General features: G+C 38.9%; 1 non-coding gene across 1 annotated transcript; it reads right to left on the bottom strand.

Moving 5' to 3' along the window:
• Positions 1-23,173: 23,173 nt before the first annotated feature.
• Positions 23,174-23,280, bottom strand: LOC140798348 (small nucleolar RNA R71). Its single transcript, XR_012110823.1, has one exon. It is a non-coding gene; the product is annotated as a small nucleolar RNA R71 (small nucleolar RNA).
• Between the last annotated feature and the right edge of the window lie 3,542 nt (positions 23,281-26,822).

Here is a 26,822-nt window from a genome sequence, read left to right as displayed (position 1 = left end):
ATAGAACAGTAAGGAAAGTTCAAAAACATATTCAATGCTAATATTTTATTTAGTGAATCTCCTATTACGAACTAGAGATGCTTTACCACACTTATAAAGGAATCTAGAGATAGACAAAGTCATCCATCCAATCCAAGGATTCAATTTCTATTATTTTGTGAGGAATTATTAGTCTAGGTGCTAGTGAAACATCAGATACACTTGTAGCAATTATAAAGAGTTGAATAAGAGGTTAGGGGGAGGATCAGTCCAATGAGAACTCGAGAAACTTCAAATTCATTATCTACGAATTTGAGGTTTACTCACGGAGTGTACTTTCTACTAAAGTATGAGAAGAGATATTACATATGTCCGAGTGCTATGCTAAATAGGAGATTGATCATTTAGTACTGGAGAATTTTAATTGAATTGTCTAAAGGAAAATCTACACAAACAAGAAGAGTTCAAGTGTTTGATCCACATCAACTTGAGGACAATCAAATGAGTATTTAATCTAAGTTCACGGGGTAATTCATCGAAGCATGAGGTTCGAGCAAAAGGACTTCAATCAATGACCATCTGGAGAACCTTCAACTTTTTAATTATTCGTAGATTACCCATGAACTAAGAAATATATCCACATGGATGACTAAATTAAGAATTATACTCTTTAATCTAAGAATTTTCTTAAGTCAAGGGTCTATGTGGTAAAAGAAAGTTCATGTGGTACCTCAAAAAATGGTGATAGTTTAGGAGACTAAGTGTAATTAACACTTTAAATTAATACATAAAATATCACAATCATTATATAATTTTTATAGCTTGGTGAAATGGTTACAGTTTAAATACAATGGGCAAAATTATAGAAAAGTTACCAGAGTTTAGCTAATTTTAAAGGCCTCTATATAGTGATAAATACTATCATCGGGTCAAAGTGAGGACGCAAGAGGCTGCAAACTCTATAATCCTCCCTTGCCTTGAACAACCACCGATGGATTACGACAGTGTTTTATATCTTCACAACAACTGCTAGGAGGGTTGACTAGCTTTGGTTGGCATTTGCTGTCCCAAGGGTGGTAGATTGAAACATCTGTTCTAATCGATTGGTTCCCTATGTTATCAATTGACACGTTCGTGACTATTGTGCTTGCAAACAAGATCAACAATGTCCAAGCAAGAACTATGGCCATATCTAAAAACAATAAAATTAACTTTTAAGAATATGTGTAAATTGAAATTGTATACTTGCTATGGAGGACTTGGGTCCTAATAAAGGAAACCTAAATATAGGAATGGTCATCGAAATAGGAGGCTATTTACAACTTATTTAATTATAGATTTTTTCCGACAGTGGACCTCCTATATATATCTAAATCGTGGGATTATTGAAATAGGAGTCTATTTAGAACTTATCTAATTATGAAATGTTTACGTTGGGGATCTCCTGTATTTGTATGTAACTACTCTTTAGACATGTAATTTATTAAATCCCAAGAAAGAGTTTATAATATGATACTCAAAAGAAACGAGAAGAAAAAGTAACAATTATAGAACAAGCTCCACACTTGGCTAAGATACAGACATAAAATGACTGGAAAATGGTATCAAGATCAGACATAAAATGACTGGAAAATGGTATCAAGATCATAACAATGGAAATTGTGTATCACATGGCATGTAGTTTGAGGTATATTGATTACTAGTACATTTTGGAAAAGAGGTCAAACGTGAAGCACTAATTGCATATACGCCTAACTATCATTTATTAGTCATCTAAGATTTGGATTGGAATTTAAACTGTACATTTAACAATTTTGGACTTATGCGAAAGAGAATTCTTTTACTTGACAATCGGTGCTTCACATTGACCTAAATAGTTTCTGGGCTGCAGGAATTAAACCAAGAAAAGTTAAATTGAAACTCATTAACAATTGACAGGATTCATCCCTTTATGTCTTTTGAGAAAATAGAATTCATCCTTTATCTTATAGTTGTCACTTATTACGTCAAGTACAAAACAATGTCAGGATTTATATCCTGGTTAGTTTTACAATTGAAATTTGGACTAATCTGTTCATAGGAAAAATTTGAAATTTTTATAGGTGATAGCTTCAGGTGTCTTGGTTAAGTAATTTTGAAGTTGGGATGAATAGATATGAAGGAAAGTGTGAGGGAAAGTTGAAACTGGACAGAAATAGTAAAAGCGATGTTGCGGCGGTCATCGACGAGTGGTGGAGGTTGGCTATACTAGTGGGCGGCTCATCGAAGTAGATAATGGATAGAGTTTGAAGGTAAAATTAGGGTTACTAATTCTAGAAATTAAATAGCTAATAATAAAAGCAAGAGAGGAATTTAACTAAGCTAACATTCATTCCATGATGATAAGATAAATAATGGCCATGCCTATTTATAGGAGCAAAGCCATTCTGGGACGGATACGGCTTGACTTACTGAGTTACATATGCGGATTATTTGTTTTAATTTAAATTTAAAACTAAATAGCAAAAATAATTAATTAGACTTAACTCGACTTAGCCTAACTGAGTTGCCCTTCATGGTCGGATCATATCAGTTAGATTTGAAATATAAATATTTCTCTCTAAGGAAATAAGAATTGTTTGCCTCTTTGATGATTGTTTTGGTTGACCATGCAACACAAATTATGACACGTTTTGTAACTGCAATTTTACGTAATGGTAAATTTTGTGGACACAAAATAGTTCTAAAACATGTTGTATAATTTCGAAAATTTGTATAATCAAGTTATATTACTTGTGGAAGATTTATTCGTGCGAAGAGATCCAAGTTATAGCCAAAGAGGAAGCATATTAGGATTATGGTATAACTTGGTTCTAACTATGTTCTATACAATTTGAAATGTGCAGGAAAATAAGCCTGGGTTTTCTAAGAATTATAAGTAAATTCGGTGCAAACTGATTGGCCAGCACTAGAATTTTACTTTCTTACTTCTAGGTGTTCCACACACTCTATAAAAGAAGCATAGAGGTAAAGTGATTTCACAAAACTAAGGGAGACCCAAACCTCCAATTTGAAGAAACATTCATTTGACTTGTGTTTGCGATATTTGAAAATTGCAAGACATATTTCTAAGTATTTTGTGTCAATAAATTTGTCAATACATAAAATTAGATTACCAATCTTCTCCATAACAAATTTGTAACAAAACAATTCCTAAACAAAATTCTAGTTACAACAATCATTCTATGATGAAGATACAATTTTTGCTATAGATTTGAAAGGTTCTTGCGAAGAATAAAAGTAACTGGACACCCATGAATTACAAGTATGTAAAATAAAATTAAGTTGATAAAATGATAAATGACCAATTCCTCAAATTAATATTTTCAAGCCAAATCCTATAAAGCATAACTTTGGCCACTTCAAAAACATGCAAAACTGAATGAAAATGATATCCAATTATACTTACTATTCCATAAAGCTCAAACATGAAAGTCATAATTAGCAAGTCAAGGATGCTGATAAAGCTCAAACATTATAAGTCATAATTAGCAAATGAAGTATAGCCAAATATAAAAACAATGCCTTTATATGTGCGAACGTGATGCAGGCATTGGAATGCCCCATCTAGCATTTGAACACCTAGCCAAAAATTCTTATTCTTTAGCAAACAAGCAAATAACTATTACAAAATCAAAGCAAGAAAAAAATATTAACGAAGAAATTATTTCACATCAGCTAGCTGGCCTGTATTAGCTTGCCCTAGGCTCAAAATCAGGTGTTCGAATGCCTTCCATTTGCGTTCGAAAGCATCTGCCAGAAACTATCTTACTTTTATAAAATATAAACAAAAATTCATACAATTTGAAGCAGTTAAATCATATCCATTATGTACCTAAATTGGAACTACAACACATATAAAGCTCTAACAATGCATCATGGTACACCAACTTCCCAACAGCACTGTGTCCACTAAAATATACACCACCAAATATGCATACCTCTCACACGGATAGAGTCAACATGATAATCACATGATATGTTGATCAAACATTTTTATATGGAATCCAGAGTAATAAGCTAAAATAAATCTAACAAATGAGCCTTCCATACTTTATGGGACAGCGTATTTATACTCTGGCATAGTAGAGATGGGTCACAAAATTGCTAGGGTATGATTATAAAATCCATGGCATGCCATGCATGATTGTCTCCGATTATGATCGTGTATTTATGAGCGACTTTTGAATGGAGTTTTTCAGATCATAGGGGACTCGATTGAACTTCAGTTCGGCCTACCATCCACAAACGGACGGCCAAACCGAAGTGGTTAATCGAGACATTGAGCAGTACTTGAGGTGCTTTGTTGGAGAGATGCCAAGACGATGGTTGGAGTTCTTACCATGGGTGGAGTGGTCTTACAACACCGCTTACCACAGTAGTATTGGCATGACTCCATTTGAGGTTGTGTATGGGCGCACAACTCCGACATTATGCGCTTATGATCTAGTGGCATCTGCAGATTGGACGGAGGTGGACTTTGCTTTGATGGATAGAGATGCCACATTGAGGAGGTTACGTGCCCATCTTAAACTTGCTCAAACTGTATGAAGCAAGTTTATGATCGTAGCCGTCGGGAGCAGGAGTTCGACATCTGCAGTTGGGTGTTTGTGAGGGTACAATCGTATGGTCAAGTGATCTTACGTCCGATGCGTAACCAAAAGTTAGCACATCACTATTTTGGTCTGTTTTGGGTGTTAGAGCATATCGGTCTAGTTGCATATCGTTTGGAGATGCCGGAGGGGTCGAGAGTGCATCCTGCTTCCATGTTTCATTATTGGGAGCGGATTGGAGATCATCACGTCGTAGGATCAGTTCTACCGGAGCCATTAAAGGAGACAGAGTTCATAGAGCTAATTCGTGTACTTGCTAGGCGACGACGACGTCATGGTACTAGATTAGAGATGGAGGTTCTAGTCAAGTGGCTTGACAAGCCATCCGATGAGGCAACATAGGAGTTGGAGACGGACATCTTGGAGCATTTCCCCCACTTTATACCTTGAGGGCAAGGTGGGGAAAGCGTGGTGGGCTGATACTCATTGTTAGAGTCTTTTCTTATTACATTAGTTATTTATTTTCATTAAAATAAAATTTTTGTAGGTCACGTTCGAACGTGAAAGTGGTCGCGTTCGAACGTCTGCATTAGGTTCACAAAAATAGAGAACGCGAAATGCACATTCGAACGCGGTCAAGTGTGTTCAAATGTCTGCATTAGGTTCGCATCGATAGAGAACGCCTTTTGTACGTTCGAACACGATCGGGTGCGTTTGAACGTGATCGACGGGAGCCCACTAGAATTAGGGTTAATTATTGTTATTTTGGCTTGTTGGCTAGCCTCTATGAAGGTGTGGATGGTAGCCAAAATTATTATATTATTGGAATATTGGTTTCTTGCATCTCTATCTTCTCTCTACATTAATCTCCCTCATCCCTCTTTACCATCCTACCACATTTACCATTGGCAAGGTCTCTCCTAACTTCTAATCTCACTCGTTTGTCGAGTCCTCCCTCTTATTTGGGATCTCGACCACTTCTTCTCCTTCGTCTTTATCCCTTAGACAACATCAATTATCCACCCTCATCTCCATTATCATCCATAACCCTAACATCCACTCCACCCATCACTACCACCATGATCCACAATATGCCATGTTTTTGTCCCAGTTTTCAGTTCGAATTTGTAAAGTGCATAAATACAAAAAACTTGTAGATTAGGGAGTTACGAATTGATTCCATTTGGTTTGGTAATTTTATGACTACGGGAGAATATTTAGTGAATATTTTACCTCGGTTGTGCAGACTGCTTTCTGCAATAAATTTAGATCTTAAAGGAATCATTATGTAGCTTATCATAGTGGGGTAGAGCATCAAGCTAGACAAAAGGAGAGAGAGTGGACCAATCAGATTGGATGCCGTTGGAGGAAGAAGACGATGTCCAAGATTGGATGGCGTTGGAGGAAAGAGAGAGAGTTGGGAAGGAAACTTCAATATTTCATCAATAATCCTCTAGGTTGCCTTCCATCTATCAACAAATAATTAAAAGATAATCCTAAGATAATTAAAAGATATCCCTAAGATAATACAGTTCGCCGATTGCGTTCGAACACAACCAAATGCGTTCGAACGCGGATTTCGCGTTCTCTTTCATTGCGAACGTGTGAAGGTGTTCGAATGGCTCATTCAAACTCAAACACACTAGACATGTTCTCTATTTTTGCAAAAGTATGCAGGCGTCCAATAGTCGCGTTCGAATGTGACTGCCAAAAATCCTCTAGGAATCCTAATCTTCCCAAAACAAAAGTTACTTCTAAAACAAAAGAATAAACAAAACTCATAACTAGCTAAATCGTAACAAGATGCTACCTCTGGATTCAATGTAGCTTTGGGAGACGGCACAACGCTCCGAGCGAACGGCGTATGCCGAGGGGTTCTTTTGAAGATTCAACACAATTCAGTGAGGTGTTTGAAGAGCCATGTGGCATGTCGCCAGCTCGACCCCAAGACCGCCGCATTGAGATTACTCCCGGAGTGGAACCGGCTAATGTGTGGCACTACCGGTACCCATTTGTGCAAAAGGAGGAGATCACAAGGCTTGTCAAGGAGATGATGGACAACGAAATCATCCAATTGAGTCGGAGCTCGTACTTATCACCGATGCTCCTAGTGCAGAAGAAGGACGAAATATGGTGATTTTGTGTGGATTACCGTGCACTCAATGCCATCATGGTGAAGGATAGGTATCCCATCCCTATCATTGAAGAACTCTTGGATGAGCTCTTGGGAGCCTCTTACTTCAGCAAGTTAGACTTGCGAGCTAGCTACCACCAAATCCTTGTGAGGCCCGAGGATGTGCACAAGATTGCATTTCACACACCTTTTGGCTCACTAATGTCCCTGCCACCTTCCAAGGGTTGATGAATGATGTCTTTAGGGTGCTATTAAGGCGGTTTGTGCTTATCTTCTTCGACGACATCCTTGTGTACAGTTGTTCATGAAGGGAGCATCTTATTCACCTTCGCGAAGTATTGTAGATTTTGAAGGACAATGAGCTGAAGGTGAAGGAGTCCAAATGTTTATGGGGCTAGCCAAGAGTGGAGTATCTCGACCACATCATATCAGCGGTGGGAGTGGAAGTCGACCCCTTCAAGGTGCAAAACATGGTGCCATGGCAGATCCCAAAGACACTGAAAGAATTGCAGGGCTTCCTTGGATTGACAAGCTATTACCATCGATTTGTTGCCAACTACAGTATAATCACCGCTCCCTTGGCATCACTACTGAAGAAGGGAGAGTTTCAGTGGACCGAGGTAGTTACGAAGGCCTTTGAAGAATTGAAGAAAGAAATAACTACAGCTCTGGTCTTGGCATTACCTAATTTCACTAAACCTTTTATGGTGAAATATGATGCGTCAGGAACTAGAATTGGGGCTATCCTCATGCAAGAAGGGAGGCCGGTGGTGTACATGAGCAACGCGTTGTCGATGAAGAACCAGATGTTGTCTACATATGAGCCAGAGATGCTAGCCATTATCCATGCCGTCACCAAATGGAGATCATACCTCATCGATCGGCGATTCATGGTGCGTCAGACCAGCGATGTCTTCCTTACTTCCTTGGGCAATGGATTCACACTCCGGCACAGTATGATCGGTGATAAAGTTGTTGGGCTACGACCACAAATTGGTGTGCAAGAAGGAAATTGAAAATCAGGTCGCCAATGCATTATCGCGGCAACCTGAACCGGTCGACCTGGACATGATTTCTATCCGAGTCTTTCCTTTCCTTTCAGAGATTAGAGCTGCATGTGTGGAAGATCCAGAGATGAGGGAACTCATGAAGAAGGTAGAGGAAGAACCATCTAGCTATCCCGGGTTAGAAGTGAAGGATGGTCTACTACTAGACTGAGGACGAGTACGAGTATCAGCCAAACCCAAACTGTGAGTGACTTTGATTTGCCACTTCCACGATACTCCTATGGCAGGGCATGAGGGAACCTTCAGAACCTATAAGAGGTTGACACAAAATTATGTATGGACAGGGGTGAGAATTTGTCAACATGTGAAATTTGTCAACATACCAAGATAAATTCGACAAAATCGACAGGGCTGTTGCACCCCTTCCCATTTCCAGAGCAAATTTGGGAAGATGTAATGATGGACTTCATAGAAGGACTTCCACAGGTGAGAGGACATATGGTGATAATGGTGGTGGTCGAACAGTTGACGAAGAGTGTGCACTTTTTAGCTCTAGCGCACCCGTACATTACAAAGAAGATAGCATAAATTTTTGTGAAAAAAATAGCCCGGTTGCATGGAATGTCGAAGTCAATAGTTTCAGACCATGATTCGATCTTCATGAGTTACTTTTGCAAGAGTACTTCAAACAGTAAGGTAGTGAACTGAAAATGAGCTCGGCGTATCATCCGCAAATTGACGGGCAATTAAAAGTTTTTAATCGCTGCCTCGAGCAATATTTGCGATGCTTTGCCGGGGAGGAACTGAAGAGATGGCTAGCTTACCTACCCTAGGCGGAGTACTCAAACAACACAGCTCACCACACTACTATTGGGATGACCCCCTTCGAGGATGTCTTTTGGCGCACGCCCCCAACATTGTGATCCTATGACCAGCCATGCGCACCTGACCTAACCTGACCGACATAGATGAGGTACTAGTAGAATAGGATGAAGTACTCAAGCAGCTCAAGCTTCACCTAGCAACGGCACAGAACCGAATGAAGCAAATGCATGATCGCAAACACCAGGAAAGAAGCTATGAAGTTGGTAATTGGGTCTATGTTCGACTTCAACTGTACCGACAAATCTCGATATAAACTATTTAGAATCAAAAGCTAGCACATTGCTTCTTTCGTCCATTTCAGATTTTAGGGAAGGTGGGAGTGATTGCATATAAGCTAGGTCTACCCGAATCGTCTCGAGTTCACCCGGTCTTCCATGTATCTAACTTGGGAACCTGAGTTGGTCCAGTTGAGCAAGTGGCGGTAGAACTACCCGAGCCTAAATTGGAGGTAGTTGAGCTCACTCTAGAGAAGGTCCTAGCACGAAGGAGGGTCATACGTGAAGGATGAATAGTCACAGGGGTGTTGGTAAGCAAGGTCGGTTAGACATAGGAGCAAGCTACTTGGGAATCTGAGGTAACATTGATGGACCGTTATCTTGAATTTGCACTTTGAGGAAAAAAATGAGCGAAAGCATGGTGCAATGATGTGATTTGGACCACACTGAGTCATCTTGAGCATGGATACAACCTTGGAGGATCTTCACATCGATAGAGAATGCAATTTGTGCATTCGAACGCGCTCGACCCCATTTGAACACCCTCATGTGAATGCCTACATACATTCGCATCGACAGTGATCGCGAATTGTGCGTTCGAACGCACTCGACCCCGTTCGAACATGATCCGGGAGAATTCATTATTACTAGGGTTATCATTTTGACTTATTAGATTAGCCTCTTAAGATGTGGATAGCAACCTAAAGGATCATTATGAATGAATATTGATTTTCTATCCCTTTCCTTCCTCTCTACCCTAATTCTTCTCCCTTTTTGTTCAAACCCTAGCCATGTGCTATCTCGATGTCGGTTACCCCTAGTCCCCCTCAACTGTCAAGTCCTCCCTCCTCATCCTTATCCCCTAAACATCACCATTATCATCTCTCTTACCCTATCATCACCATCACCCGCCACCTCCACCTTCACCCCACTTTTGCGTATTTTCGTTCTAGGCGAAGTCAGAATCTACAAAGGCATGAATACTAAAAACATAGATCAAGAAGTTATGGATCGACCACTACTGGTTTTGTAATTTTTTGCCTACGGTAGAATATTTTAAGACTATTTTCCTTTGACTGCGCAGACTGTTTTCTACATCCGAGCCTGATCGGGTAGAGGACGCTCGATTCATATCAAAGATACATGCATAAAACGACTAGAAAATGGTATCAAGATCATAACAATGGAAATTGTGTATCACATGGTATGTAGTTATTACTAGTACATTTTGGAAAAGAGGTCAAACGTGAAGCACCAATTGCATATACGTCTAACTCATTTATTGGTCATCTAAGATTCTGAAACGACCTTGCCCGGCACGGGCACAGGCACGTGCACACCCAGGCGCCCACACGGCACGCTTGACGCACACAACAGGACGGGTAGGGCCCATCACACACATATACACTCCCGTGCACATATAATCATGACATCATCAAATAATACCTGCTAACATATTCATATTCACATAATCCAACACTAAATGAATCATATTATCAACTAAATAAATATGTTATTATATAAATATCTAAGTCCATAATATTATACACTAGGCCACTACCTAATCAGGCAGGACCCACACAGACCATAATAAACCATCAAGATACAACTAAATAACTAATACATGAGTGCACTATACTCTGACATGTACTATACAAATCATCGTCTGATATAATAATGTACAAATATAACAAACAATGATACAACTCAATATCTGGTTAAACTAGCTCCTATAGCACCTCACGTCTATAGCTCACCTCATCTTTGCTCTAAAATATCTTATCATGATATCTCAAGCCGGTATCACATACCATAATATCTGTAGTGATTAAAAAAAATAGAGTCATGAGCAAAAGGCTCAGTGAATAGACCTTACCCCGAATTAGTGAAGCCAAACAAAGAATAAATCATGTACTGGATAATATGAATTAAAAAGTAGCATGATGCCATGTATGAGCATGTATATATGAATGAAATCGATTCTCATTAATAAGCATATTATATCCTCAACCAAAAATATATCACGTGATGAAATTACCATATAACATCACCAAATATAACAACATATCATGTATAATAATTATGATCCAATGATACTAGTCACATCAATGATGATACATGATGTATGCCAACCATTAGATAATCGTATATGTCAGAGTCAGATATAATCCACATATCTCTCACTATCACAATCATCCGTCTCAACTCTGAATATCATTCACCAATGATACTAGTCACAAACTCGATGCACATCATGTCACAAGCTCAGAGCATATCTTGTCATATGCTAAGAGTATCTCTGTAGATAAATCATACATTGTCATACGCTAAGGGTATCTCTGTAGATAAATCATATCCTGCCATATGCTAAGGGTATCTTAAAAGAAAGTACTCATACCCTGCCATACGCTAAGGGTATATTAATGATAGTTGTACCCTATCATACGCTAATAGTATAACCATCAGCCATCACCATACTCTGCCATATGCTAAAAGTATGTCCAGTACTAGTCCGGACCAGATACCGTTTCAGCCATCACATCACATACATATATACTTTTATGATTTACTATACATGATAAATCATATGCATATATCCAGTATTGTAACAGATCATACAACTCAAGAATTTAGGTGGTAAAGAAGCCAAGAGAAAAATAATGTAATGCAGACTCCATTCATGCATCTAACACATGCATACTCCTATAGTCTATCACATGCACTCTCATGAAAGAGATCATATCGATATAAAATCATAATAGTATAATCATCTCTAATCATCTCTATATATCACCAATGTACTTATATCTCAGATCAACCTAATCAAATGCATGATAAAATATGTTTGACTGAAATCATCTCTATATAAATGCATTTAATCATGCTAGAGGCCAAAACATGTATGTACATAATATATAATATATCTTAATTTGAGAAAGGCGTCTAAGTGATAAAACTACTCACCTCTGAATCGGAAACCCAACACACGTATCCCTCACGTCCATCAATCAACTGTCACACATCACTAGCAAGATCCACTAGGTCTCAAATAAGGGATTCAGGATCTGAAAATATTTAAGTAACATAAAGTTAATTGTTTATCCGATTATAATCCATTCGAGTAAAATATGATGACTTATTAGATTTTATAATTTCTACTTATCTTTATGACTAGCTAGATTTTTAATTATAAATAAAAATAAAAATATAGATAAAAACCTAATTATAATTCAATTATATCTTGATTAATTAGGGACTACGTAGTCATTAGTTTATAAAATAATAAATAAATACATAAGCCGATTATTTTATTTGTTACAAAATAATAATGTATAATAAATTATTAAAATTATTTAAAATGTATCTCATAAAAATATTAGTATATAGGTTTGATAATTATAATTTACAAATCTATATATTAATCTAATAGAGATATAAATAAATAAATATGAGTATTACTTATATTTATACCTAATTAATCATTGATTACACAAATTATAATTAATACTAATCATATTGAAGAATATATATTATTATTAAAATAATTAATGCCTAAATTTTTTATTTGTATTAATTAAGAATGAAAAACCTAAATAAATAACATCAATAAAATAAATAAATAACTAATTAATTAATTAATTAATTAAACCACTGTGCAGAAAAAGAAGGAGAAGAAACAGAGAAAGAGGAAGCCGAGCCCATTACTGCCATCAATACTCATATCTTGGAACTTAAACTATACATTTAACAATTTTGGAACTTACGCGAAAGAGAATTCTTTTACTTGGCAATCAGTGCTTCACATTAACCAAAATAGTTTCTCCGCTGTAGGAATTGAGCCTTGAAATGTTAAATTGAAACTCATTAGCAATTGACAGGATTAATCCCTTTTTGTCTTTTGGGAAAACATAATTCATCCTTTATCTTATAGTTGCACCTATTACGTCATGTACAAAACAATGTTAGGATTTATATCCTGGTTAGTTTTAAATTTTGACTGAAAAGATCTGAAATTTTTATAGGTGATAGCTTCATGTGTCTTGGATCTAATGGTTTTAAAATTAAGTAATTCAGATGTAGGGATGAATAGATATGAAGGAGAGTGTGAGGGAAAGTTGAAACTGGATAGCAATAGTAAAACTGATGTTGTGGTGGTCATCGATGAGTGTTGGAGGTTAGTTGTGGTAGTGGGTGGATCATGGAGGTAGATAATAGATAGAGTTTGAAGGTAGATTATTTTGATTAACCGTGCAAGACAAAATATGACACGTTTTGTAACAGCAATTTTATGTAATGGTGAATTTGTCGACACAAAATAGTTTTTAAACATGTTGCATAATTTCGAAATTTTGTATAATCAAGTTATATTACTTGTGGAAGATTTATTGGTGCAAAGAAATCCAAGTTAGCCAAAGAAGAAGCAAATTAGCATTATGTTATAACTCAGTTCTAACAAAGTTCTATACAATTTGAAATGTGCACAAATATTAGCGTGGGATTTTTAAGGAGTATAATTAAGTTCGGTGCAAACGGATTGGCCAGGACTAGAAGTTTACTTTCATATTTCTAGGTGTTCCTCACACTCTATAAAAGAAGCACAGAGGAAAAGAGATTTCACAAAACTAAGGGAGACCCAAGCCTGCAATTCGGAGAAATATTTGTTTGACTTGTGTTTGCCATATTTGAAAATTTTGCAACATATTTCGAAGTATTTTGTGTCAATAAAATTGTCATTACATAAAATTAGAATAGCAATCTTTTCTCCATGATAATTTGTTACGAACCGGTCTAATCCAATCTTTTCTCCATGGTAAATTTGGATATGTTGTCTCTCTGGGAAAGAGCTTTCCAAAGAATCTAATATTACCAAATTTGGGCAGTTAGATCTCAAGATATTAGCGAAACAGTGACCAAAGGTTGATCGAATCCTAACTTGATAGCCCTCGAATAGCTAGATAGATGCTAGGTTTACTTCTTGGTGTGAAGTGGGAGAAGTTGTTGTAGAAGAGGGGGATTAGAAGCTGGAGAGGCCGACCAAGGTGGGACAGGGCGCCAATGGCTAGAGACAAGTTGAGAAGAAGATAAAGGCGAAAGCTAATTTTAATTATCCAAGATAAAGTCCAATTAATGTGTCCTCCATATATTTATAGAGGCTCATCTTAGAGACTCATCAACTAAGTTAAACAACCTTAACAAACCCTAACAGACCAACAACTTTCGCCGCGTTGCGTTCAAATGCGGAATTTCAATTCTCTATCGATGCGAACATATGTAGGTGTTCAAACGGCCCGATTATGTTCAAACGCACAATTTGCATTCTCTGTTTTTGTGAACGTGTGCAGGGGTTCACATTTCTATTCAAACGCACTCTGGCAAAAATCCTTTTTTTGCTTCTAACAAAACTCAACTAGATAAATAGGCTAATCCCAATGAACCCAATACTGTGAGTGGATATGGATCGAGTCGTATCACTCCACCATGCTTTCGTTCACCTTGCCCTCAAGGTTTCAACTCGGGATATTGGCCCATGAAGTTGGATTTGGGAATCCAAGTTGCCTCGTCCATTATGCGTCCTTGCCACTACCAAAATCTCAGTCACCCACTCGTCTTGGACTTGAATGCGTCATCGGGCTAGGATCTGAACTAGAATAGGAGTAGTCGGTTCGGATTCTGGCACGTCGACTTTAGTCATAGTTAGCTTGAGTGGAATAACTCCAATTGGCTCGGCAGGGGGAACTCAGGCCTTGAGGCTTGAGACATGAAAAACTAGGTGTATCCGCGCCTCCACAAGTAAGTCTAGGCTGTATGCCATAGGCCCAATCCTCTCGGTCACCTGGTACAGTCCATAAAACTTTGGAGCCAACTTTTGATTAGGAATGGGTCTAACCGAGCTTCGCCGACTTGGTTGGAGCTTGATGTTGACCCAGTACCCAATCGAGAAGGACTTCTCTTGGTGTCGCTAGTTGTACACTTACCTCATCCAATTTTGGGCAGCCGCTAAGTGCATCTTGAGTCTCCTCAACACCTTATCACAATCTCGCAAAACCGCATCCACCTCAGTTTTGTCGGCTCGGGCCAATGGCAAGTATGTATGCAAGGTCGGAGGTGGCTATCCATAAATGGCCTCGAACGGGGTCATACCAATGGCCGAATGAAAGGCCGTGTTGTATGACCACTCAGCCCATAGCAAATAAGATAACCACTACCGTGGTTGCTCGCTGACAAAGCACCACAAGTACTGCTCTAAGCAATGGTTCAACACCTCGGATTGGATGTCCGGTTGAGGATGATAGGCTGAACTCGTATAGAAGGTAGTCCCTTGGTGAAACACCCAAACCTCCAAATACACGTGTAAACCGCGTGGGTAAATCCCCCCACGCGGTGTATCACATGACCTGTCAGTACAAGGATTTCACAAGGCACACAACAGCACAATTTCACCATAAATAAACTCAATTATAAGAGTCCGGATACAAGTCCACAGGCCACAACAAGCCTTCCAAATATACATCCAAAATATAATGCTAAAGTCCAAAAATACAACGTCATCATCACACCCTCGTAGAGGCTTAATACACTAATATACGTACTGGAAAGAAAAGCGGCTACTCCTCGCTACCCGCACCTGCGTCCCCTAGCTCTGAAATAATACCGCCACGAGGAGTGAGCTTACAGCCCAGCGAGTAGGATCCATACAATCTAAATTAATGACATCGCATGTATATATCCAGTGTATGCCCATATTTGCTAACGATAACGATATGCTTATTGAAATGACTTACCGCAATTTACTAAGTCAATGCAATTGATAAAGATTACCAATCACTATCTTGGAACATGCTAGTTCCTAAACGTATTATGATAAGTTCACACAGATATAAAGCTTGAGACAATATCTTTTCATACACATCTCAATCATAGGTTTTACATGTTATGCATAGCAATAAAATAGCAGTTTAGTCATCTCATGTCTACCAAGGCAATAATCATACTCATCATCGCTCACCGAGCTATTCACCACACAGGGTAAATACTCTTAAGAAACAATCATCCATCATCTCATACATCGAGGGGGGATATATACACATCTAGCGGTAATGTCACCTACACGTGTATGGCGACACTACATGTGACCGGTTGTCTGTGGCCATCAGACTCAGGACCCCGGTCGTAAGCCCATATCTCACTCTCTCTAAATCATCACCGCCCTCGGCGGGAGAATCGGGAGCCCTCGACTAATCAACAGACGCCCTAACCTGCGTCGTCGGGTACCGCTAGAGATATATCCCCGCCTCACAATCATGTTCTTCTATCATCATAATCTAGTCCTAACTATGCAGTATAACTACCTGAATGCCACACAGGCTTCCCGACCTCAGGTGTAGGCCGCTAATAGTATAGTCATATAAGATACACTCTACCCTTAACCCTGGGCTGAGTGAGTAGGGGTACTGCCTAGTCAGAATTCGACTACTAATGATAGGTGGAACTGGTGCAGTGTTTATGAGTGCATAAAGCATGTTATAGTCATCATGGTCATTACATTCTACGTTCACAGCAATCATACATCTATGCAATGGTATACTATACCGGACACATGTAAAGCATTATCATACTAATGTTGATGTCACATTAACATTCTCATAATACTATGATGAACATGTTATAAATAACTACGTATGCAAAATATATAATAGGGAGTACCAACTGCATGCATTAATACCGACATTTCCTACAGTATCATGACAGGTATAATGACTGTAATTATGTTATTCTAGATTTGTATAACTCTACTCGCCTGGGGGGTTCTCCACGGTATGGTAAAACTCGTCAGCTAGTCGGCTCCTCCGGAAGCCCAAAATCCTCCTCACGCGGTGTAAATCCTATTAATTCACGTAAGTAAGCCATTAGCGAACTAATAGAATTAATTATCTTATTAGCACATTTATGTTTGGTATGAGTCAAGGGTATCCTAGGAATCTTATGTTATCCCAAAATTGAGGATCAGGCTAATCAAATCAGGTGAAAATGATAAACAGGGTTATAGGGTCCAAATGGCTCCAAATGGGCTAGGCTAGAGGCAATGGGTAGGCCCAAACCCAACCCACAAGGCAATAGGGCCTTGGTGGGCTGGGGGCCCAGCCATAGCCCACCAAGGTTGGAATAGTGGGCTGCAGACTACAGCCCACTCCACAATGGGCTAATGGGCTAATGGGCTGCAGCCCGCAGCCCACCCGGATCCAAGGCTAGGTGGGCTGCGGCCCGCAGCCCACCCAGATCGGGCTGGTGGGCTGCGGTCTGCAGCCCACCCCCAACAGATTAGTGGGCTGCAGACCACTGCAGCCCACTAAGGGGGGAAATGGGTGGGGGGTTAAACCCCACCCCTCCACCCCATCTCCTTCCACTCCCGATGGAAGGAGGGTGAGGCGGAGAGAAGCCCACGAGGCTGCGGGGCTGCGGCGGCGCGGCACGAGGCCGGCGGCGGCATGGGTCCGGCACAGCACGAGGCCGAGGAGGGGAAGGAAAAGAGGAGAAAGGAAGGAGGGGAGGAGAGCTTACCGGAGGGGGGAGGGGGGTCGGCGAGCTCGGCAGCTCCGGCGGCTGTCGGCAACCACGAGAGAGAGAGAGAGAGAGGTAGCAAATGGAGGGGAAGGTGAGGGGCTGGAGGTGGGAGGGCTGCGGTGAGGGAAAGAAGAAATGAGGGAGATGGGGAAGGTCGCGTGCACGGCAAAGGAAGGGAAGAAGAAGAAGAAAAGGGAGGGGGCAGGGTGGCAGGCTGACGCATGTGCTCGTCAGAGAGAGAGAGAGATTTTTTTTTTTTTTTTTTTTGGGGTGTTACACTTGGAGAGCAAAGAATCCTGCCAAAATTGACTCACAAATATAGGATCATGATATGAAATAATCAATTTTGGCATACCATGCATCTTGGCCACGTCACGCACATAAACCTCGGCGACCTTTTTTGTCGTGTAAGGATGTGCCAAAGATGAAAAATATGCATACTTGCTGAGGCGATCTACCATCACCAATATCATGGATTGTCCTTTGGCCTTGGGTAGACCACCAATGAAATCCATGGCGACATCCTCCCAAACCTTCATTGGAATCGAAGCGATTGTAGCCAGTCTAGCAAGTTTTGCCAACTACGTCTTTGCTCGTTGACACAGTTCACAAGCCTTGACATAGGCTTATACATCTTTCTTCATTCCATCCCATGTGCAACTCTAACCCAACCATTTATAGGTGCTCAACACCCCTTCATGTCCAGTCATGGTGGAGTCATGGAAGTGGCGCATCAACTCCAAGCGCAAATGATGGTCAGCTGGAACAATGACCTTGCCTTTGTCCACCAAGAGTCCATCCTTCACCACCACTCCTTTCATGCAGCTAGGATCTGCAGCAAGGTTGTCCAACATCCTCATGGTGTCTGAATCATTCTCGTAGGCCTCCAGTAGCTGCTGGAAAAAAAGGAAAAACTGGCGCTGAAATCGCCGCCAACTCGGCTGGATTCGGGCACCTAGATAAGGCATCAGTGGCGCTATTTTCGGTCCTCTTTTTATATATCAACTTATAGTCGTATCCAAGTAGCTTAGACACCCACCTTTGCTGGTCTGGTGTGTGCATGCGTTGCCTAAGGAAGTATAGCAAACTCCTTTGATTAGTGTGGATCGTGAAGCGTCGCTCAATAAGATAAGGCCTCCACTTAGTGATAGCATGGATGATGACGAGCATCTATCTTTCATAGGTAGATAGCAGTTATAAACACTCAGAAAGAGCCTTGCTTATGTAGGCCACAGGTCTGCCTTCTTGCATTAAAACAACCCCAATGCCGACTTCGGACGTGTCGCACTCAATGGTGAATGGTTTGGTAAAATCAACTAAAATAAGGACTGGGGCTGAGATCATCACCTTATTCAAGGCTTCAAATGCTTCCCTTGCTTTGTCCATCCATGTGAATGCACCCTTCCACAGCAAGGACGTGAGGAGAGCTACAACTTTGCCATAGTTCGCCACAAACTGGCGATAGTAGCTGGTTAAACCGAGGAAACTGCGTAGCTCCTTAGTAGTCTTGGGCAATGGCCAATCCACCATGCTTTGGATCTTCTTAGGGTCAGCATTTACGCCATCTTTAGATATGATGTGGCTCAAGTAGTCGACCCTTTGTTGCCCCCATGAACACTTGGAGTCCTTTATGAAAAACCCTTAGACACAAGTATGTATCTAAATACTAGGCAATGATATCACTCGTTCGTTTAAGTAAAAGTCCGTAGAAATATTAAGAATGAAAGCAGAGATGAACGCCAAGATTTTAACGTGAGAAAACCCAAACGGGAAAAAACCACGGATCCAAACTTGGATCAAAAACTAATTACTAGAATAGTAGCAGTTACAAGACTGACTCAAAAAACAACCCATCGATCCAAACGACTTTGTTCCTCTCAGTCTTGCTCACTAGAACCCACGATTCACCGCTTCTCGTGATTGAAGTCCAATCTCAGTAACCCTCGAGATTGATCTTTCGTCTAGATAGCCCTTAAGATGAAAGATTAACTTTTATAGATGAGTGGAACCTTGTTAGTTGAAGAACCGATGTAGCCTCAAGAAGTCTCCTTCAATAATGCTTCTTCAACCACCCCAAGATAGGGCATCATAATCCTTATATATGATCTTCAAGATAGAGCCAAATCCAAGTCTTATCCATACTCACGAAAGTCCAATTTTATCAAACTTCGTTGGTGCGTTCGAACGCGGCCCGAGTGCGTTCGAACGACATGACTTGAACTCAGGTGCGTTCGAACGGGCCCGAATGCGTTCGAACGCGACAACTTGAATTCTTCAGATTGCGTTCGAACACGTTTGTGAACGCGGCTCTCGGTCTGTGTGAATGCAGTACCCGCGTTCGAACGCGTTTGTGAACGCGGCTCTTTGTCTGTGTGAACACAGTAACCCGCGTTCGTAGCAGTTACAAGACTGACTCACAAAACAACCCGTCGATCGAAACAACTATGTTCCTCTCAGTCTTGCTCGTTAGAACCCATGATTCACTGCTTCTCGTGATTGAAGTCCAACCTCAGATTGATCTTTCATCTAGATAGCCCTTAAGATGAAAGATTAACTTTTAATGATGAGTGGAACCTTGTTAGTTGAAGAACCGATGTAGCCTCAAGAAGTCTCCTTCAATAATGCTTCTTCAACCACACTAGAGATAGGGCATCACAATCTTTATATATGATCTTCAAGATAGAGCCAAATCCAAGTTTTATCCGTACTCACGAAAGTCCAATTTTATCAAACTTCGTTGGTGCGTTCGAACGCGGCCCGGGTGCGTTCGAACGCGGCCCGAGTGCGTTCAAACGGCATCACTTGATCTCAGGTGCGTTCGAACGGGCTCGAGTGCGTTCGAACGCGAGAACTTGAATACTTCAGGTTGCGTTCGAACGCGTTTGTGAACGCAGGTCTCTGTTTGTGTGAACGCAAGTACCCGCGTTCGAACGCGTTTGTGAACGCAGCTCTCGGTCTGTGTGAACGCAAGTACCCACGTTCGAATGCATTTGTGAATGCAGCTCTCAGTCTGTGTGAACACAAGTACCCGCGTTCGAACGCGTTTGTGAACGCGGTGTGAAAATAACAGCTTTTCTCTAATAATTTTGCAATTCTTCAAACTAGAGATATTCTAGACTTGTATAAAGCTCATATATACATGTAAAATACACTTAGAATATTTTGTACACAATTGCCAATAATTAAAAACCTAACACTTAGTATGAGGTCTTGAGGGTAGCTGCAAAGTTTGAGATTTGCTGATCTGAGTGGATGTAATATTTAGTATTTTTGGGTTGATTTTGCTAAATGTTGTTACATAATTAATACGAAGCAAAATTTTAGGTGATTTTGTTGTTTTATTTTCAAATTTTATTAATTGCTTGAGTCTTGTATTTTCTTTCTTTTATTTTGTTTAATTGACTTAATAAATTTTGTGGGTAAATTCACTATAAACCCTCACGAGACACAAATCATCTACTAGGGAAAACTTGGGGTGTAAAGGCTTGTTGCATATGCTAAATGAAATCATAATGCCTATGAAAGTGAGTTCGAATATATATATATATATATATTTTTTTTTTAATTTTCTTCTTTCCGAATTCTTCGTTCTTCTCTTTTGCTTGAGGACTAGCAATAATCTTGATTTGGAGGGTATTTGTTAAATTGATAATTATAATATTTATTATGCCCAAATTATTAAATATTAATATTTTATTTTAACTAATTAATATATTTTAGTTATATGTAGACTTTTGAACAAATGAATCTCATTTAATCACTATAAATGGTCAAATTTAGGCTCAAACTAGAATTATGCTTAGCCACTACTAACCAACTCAATCTACCTCTCATCTTTCAAGTCATGCTTAAGTCATACTATGATCCACTAATCACTTTCTTCCTTATCTAAATTAGAATGAGTCAAAATTCCTTCTTTTTTCATCAAGCAACATATTTTCAGAAATTAAATCTCTATCAAGTTGTAGAATTTTAGCAAGGAATCTTCACCTAATGCAACAGATTTTCAGCTCTAATTTAGGCAAAATTTCAGCAATAAATGCAGCAGTAAACAATTTCCAAATTCCTATTTGAGCAGCAATTTTAGCTAAGCAAATTATCTACCTAATGCGGCAAATTTCTAGCTTATTTCATGCAGATTTTCACCAAATTTTATACAAAATTTTAGTAGATTTTAAGCATAATCACAGCAGATTTCTAACTAGTTTGGAGCAGATTTTCATACTCCAAGAAGTCTATAAATAGAGGGGTTGAGAGCTAAAGAAAAATGTCTTTCCTGGTGTACTTTATGTTAAGATTTTCTTTTGAGGAGTTGTAGTTTAAATTTTAGCATTTAAACTTGCAATTGTTTCAATTCAATTGAAAAAAATATAGCACATTTAAAGAAATTTCAAGCTTTGTAAGTTAGCAAAGTTCAAATTTTGATTTTCTTTTAGTGTAATCTGTTATTTTTGGATTTGGATTTTATTTTTAAAAGAAGTATTCTGCAGCTCTTTAGTGCTTCTCATGTTTATTTTTATTCAAGTTTGTGACGCAGTTGCTGGGGTCTTGTGTTGAAACTATTTTGAAAACTTTAAATTAATTTTTCTACTAGTTGTTTAAAAAAAGATTAGAATTTTTTTTTAAAATGTTGAATTTTGTTCTTGTTTTGAATTATTCTATAGAAACCAAAGAATGACAGAGGATTGTGCCTGCAGAAAGAGAAGTGTTGAAAAATAAAATTATTCCTAGTAGAGTAATTGCTTACCAATTCAACTCGACAGCAAGGTTTGAATTTTCTTAACCCTACCCACAAATCACTAGTCAGTGGATTCTAATCTGATTTTGTGTGATTATTTGTGCATTCATATTTGCATAAAATATTTAGTAAGGGCACAAACTCCACCAAGATAATGGGTCGATTTAATCACCACATCCTTGCCCACTTAAGTTAATCATCCCCTTTCATTTTAAAACCCAAGCCAAACATATAATTTAAAATCAATTAGACGTCGGCCAAACGATTTCACATAGCTCATAGGAACCTCTCGGAAAGAGTTATCTTTTGGTAAGCTTAGTGAGCACCTTCCAAATTACAATGTCTAGGTAAGTTCTGCCAAAAAGGAGAGCCGTACTAAGGCACCTAAAGGAACTAGTATTCTGAATAGACTAGTGCCCACCAGTATTCCTGGGAACTTACCTGGTTGTGTTTTGGTAGGCCTTAATTGGTAATCCTCTAGCTTACTCTGAAAGGGAGTAGAAGCTCTCTAATTAGGAGAGAAGTGATTCTCCATAAGATTAGAATTGAAAAACAAATTGCTTACTCTCATATTATACTTTAAAAATAAAAAAAGTATTGACTGTGATTTGCTTAGTAAGATTTGTGTTTGTGAAGCCTTTTTAAACTTAAAAATTGGTTGGGAAGGAATGAATGAAAACTATCAACCGGTTCAAGATGATACCATAACTTTAAAAGAGCAATTTACCTCTAATGGAACCCAACCTTCAAAATGTATTGTGTTGCCTAACACTAATGCAACTCATATTGAATTAAAGCCTGCCATCTTTCAATTGCTTCCTACCTTTTATAGTAAGGAAAATGAGAATCCATACTCTTATGTCGATGAATTCCTGGATATTTGTTCGACATTTAAATTTCAAAACTTTTATGATGAATCTATTAGGCTGAGGCTTTTTTCTTTTTCATTGAAAGACCAAGCAAGAGCTTGGTTGAATCATTTAGAGCCTAACTCAATCACCACTTGGAGAGATCTGAACTATAAATTTGTGTCCAAATTTTATACTATGCCTAGAACAAACCAATATAGATTGGCCATCTCCACTTTCAAGAAGAAAGAGAAAAAGAAATTTTATGAGTCATAGGAAAGGTTTAAGGATCTTCAAATTAAATGCCCTCATCACAATTTTGAAAAATAGTGGTTAGTCCAGTATTTCTACAATGGTCTAACCGACACAAATCATAATTTGGTTGAGTCCATGAGTGGTGGGTCATTCATGGCTAGGAGCACACTTGAAGCTTGGGCTCTTTTTTAAAGAATAGCTGAAAATTCTCAATAATAGGATTTTAGTACTGAAAGCCAAGGGACGTCACAGTCTAGGAGAGGAATATATGAAGTTCAATTTGATGTGAGTATGAATGCACGACTAGATAGTTTGGCTAGAAAAGTTGATGCCTTTGTGCTAAGTCAAACTATGAAACTTATAAATCAAGTGCAATATGAAGTTTATAGTGTTTGTGCCAGTCCCATGCACACTGCAATGGTTTGCCCTTTCTTAGGGTACCAAGATGGGTTCAATGAACAAGTGAATGCCTTAAATTAATTTACAAAACCATTCAATAGTCCTTACTCTGAAACATACAATCCAAATTGGCGAAATCGCGCTAATTTTTCTTGGAGGTCGCAGTAGCCTCAAATAAACCAAAGAGGACCTCCAGGATTTAATTAATTTCATCCTCCTACTTAGCCTATCTCTTATGCCCCTCCTTTTAATCAATTGGTTGTATTACCTCAGCAATAACCATCCAACTTAGAAGCGCTGATAGAAAAATTTATCACTAGAACTAGTGCTAATTTGCGAAGAATAGAAGCTACCAATATACAAAATTTTTAAGCCATTTCTTAGCTTCAACATCAAGTGGGTCAGTTAGCCTCTAAGGTTAGTGCGAGAGAACAAGAAAAATTTCCTAGCTGAGCAAGTAAGCTCAATCATCCAAAATAACATTCCACCTAAGTTTAAAGATCCAGGTTGTCCTACTATTTCGTGTGTCATTGGTAATCATGTCATTCATAAAGCTCTTTTGGATTTAGGTGCAAGTGTTAATTTTTTGCCACATTCAGTTTACAAGTAATTAGGCCTTGGAGAGTTAAAGCCAACTCAAATTAAATTGCCTTTAGCAGATCATTCTGTCAAGTATCCTCGAGGCATTGTAGTGGATATTCTGATTAAGGTAGACAAGTTCATTTTTCTTCTAGATTTCATAATCCTTGATATTGAACCTATCTAAAACCTGAGCAATCATATCCCTGTGATCTTAGGAAGTCCATTCTTAGCCACTGCTAATGCAGTAATTCATTGTCAAAATGAGATTATGAAGCTGTCTTTTGGCAATATGATTATTGAATTAAATGTCTTTGATGTTAGTCATCAACCTCCTGAAACTGATAATATTTTTTAGGTTGGCATGATTGAAGGCCTATTAGAGAGCATAAATGAGCAGGCGAACGTTGAGGATCCTTTAGGAAGATGTCATTTACATTTTGAAGGTGATTTTGATTGGGAAGCTTCTTTTGAGGAGGTTAATGCATTATTCTATTCTGCACCTCTTATGGATTTTAATAAATGATAGCCTAAGATTGAACTTCTTCCACCATCTTCATCCCCAACTCCTCCGTCCATCATAGAACCTCTAAAGTTAGATCTTAAACCACCACCTAATTGTAACAACCCAATCCCACAAAAAAAAACAAAAAAAAAACACTAGTTACATGGCACGACGTGGCCGGCCACAGTGTAGCCGGCCTTGTGCCATGCAGTGGCAGGAGGGGAGCGTGCCACGCCCCCCTCACGTCGCCGCAGCCACTGCCACCGCCTCTCTTTCTCCTTCTACATCTCTCTTTCTCTCTCTCTCTCTCTCTCTCGGTATCTCTCTCTCTCTCTCTCTCTCTCTCTCTCATAGAGGCCGGCCTATTGCCGCCACTGCCGTCGCCACCTCTGCGAGCTTCGGTGAGCTCCTATCTCTCCCTCTCTCTCTCTCTCTCTCTTCCTCTCTCTCTCTCTCTCTCTCTCTCTCTCTCTCTCTCTCTCTCTCTCTCTCTCACAACCGAGCTCGGGCCCGTCGGAATTGAGCTGCTGGCTGGCCAGCAGCGGCCGATGCCCTCCCCGCTGGCCCAGTTCCGTAGTTCCCTCCCCTCCTCTCTTTCTTTCCTTCTTCTCTTCTCTTCTCTTCTTCTTCCTTCTTTGTTCTTCCTTTCTTCTTCTTCTTCCTTAGCTGCTTCTTCTCTTCTTGTCTTTCTGCAACAGTGCTGGGCTCAGCCCAGCATTGTAGCAGGCTAGTGCTGGACCAAGCCCAGCACTAGTACTAGTAATCCTTATTTTAGTATTTTTTTATTTGTTTAGGTATTTCTATTTTTATTAATACAAAGAAATTTAGACATTATTTATTTTAATAATAATATATATTCATCAATATGATTCTTGTTAATTATAATTAATTAATGATTAATTAGGTTATAAACTATTACAAATAAATATAGGTAATACTTATATTTATTTATTTATTTACTTATATGTATATTAGATTAATAGATAGATTTGTAAATTATAATTATTAGATTTATATTCTAATATTCCTATGATATACATTTTAAGTAATTCTATTAATGTCTTATACATTATTATTTTTGTAACAAATAAAATACATAGGCTTATGTATTTATTTATTATTTTATAAAGTAATCTCTAATTAATCAAGATATAATTATAGTTAGGTTTTCATCTATATTTTTATTTTTATTTTTATCTGTAATTAAAAATCTAACTAGTTATAAAGATAAGTAGAAATTCTAAAACCTTCTAAATCATCATATATTATATGAATGGATTTTAATTAGATAAACGACTAACATCATACTACTTAAATAATTTCAGATTCTGACCCCACCCCCCCCCCCACCCCCCTCATGTTCAGGATCCCGTGGACTTAGCTATCGAGGCTTGATCATTGTCGTAACAACGTGAACGAGTGGTTGTTTGGTATTTACAGTGGTGGTGAGTAGTCTTATCTCTAGATGCCTTTCTCAAATTAGGTTATATTATATATTATGTACATGCATGTTTTGGCCTCTAGCATGATTATATGGCTTTACCTATTGATGATTACAGTCGAGCATATTTGCATATTTTATCATGCATTTGATTATGCTGATTTGGATTTGAGTACATTAGTGATATATATAGAGATGATTAGAGATGATTCTATTGTTATGATTGTTTACCGAGTTGATTTGTAGTATGAGTATGCATGTAATAGATTAGCATAAGTATGCATGTGTTGACGATACAGTTAGAGACTACATTGCATCATTTTCTCTTGATTCCTATTCCACCTAAATTCCTGTTATGCGTTGACTTGTTATCATACTGGATATATGCATTTGATTTATCATTTAGAAGGAAAGCATGAAATGTGATTGATATGATAGTTGATAGAAAGTGTGAGGATACCCGAGTGGGCGCGAGGGTTAGGACGCGCTTGGTGGATGATCGATCGCTCGACATAGTCACGATCTTGTTGGCCTTACGTCCGAGGTCGTTAGTCTGTGTGCGCAGCAGACATTCGGACAAATGTCGTTCGCCAGGGCATATGTGGCAAGTTATCCTCACGAGATTTCTATTAGCTAGAAGGGTGCCCGGTCTGGATGGATGTTGATACCCTTAGCGGATGGCA

Source organism: Typha latifolia, chromosome 11, assembly GCF_019914945.1.
Source record: "Typha latifolia isolate L0001 chromosome 11, TyphaL0001v2, whole genome shotgun sequence".
Taxonomy (NCBI): domain Eukaryota; kingdom Viridiplantae; phylum Streptophyta; class Magnoliopsida; order Poales; family Typhaceae; genus Typha; species Typha latifolia.
The sequence above is the reverse complement of the archived record's forward strand: the minus strand, read 5'-3'. Positions and strand labels throughout refer to the sequence as shown.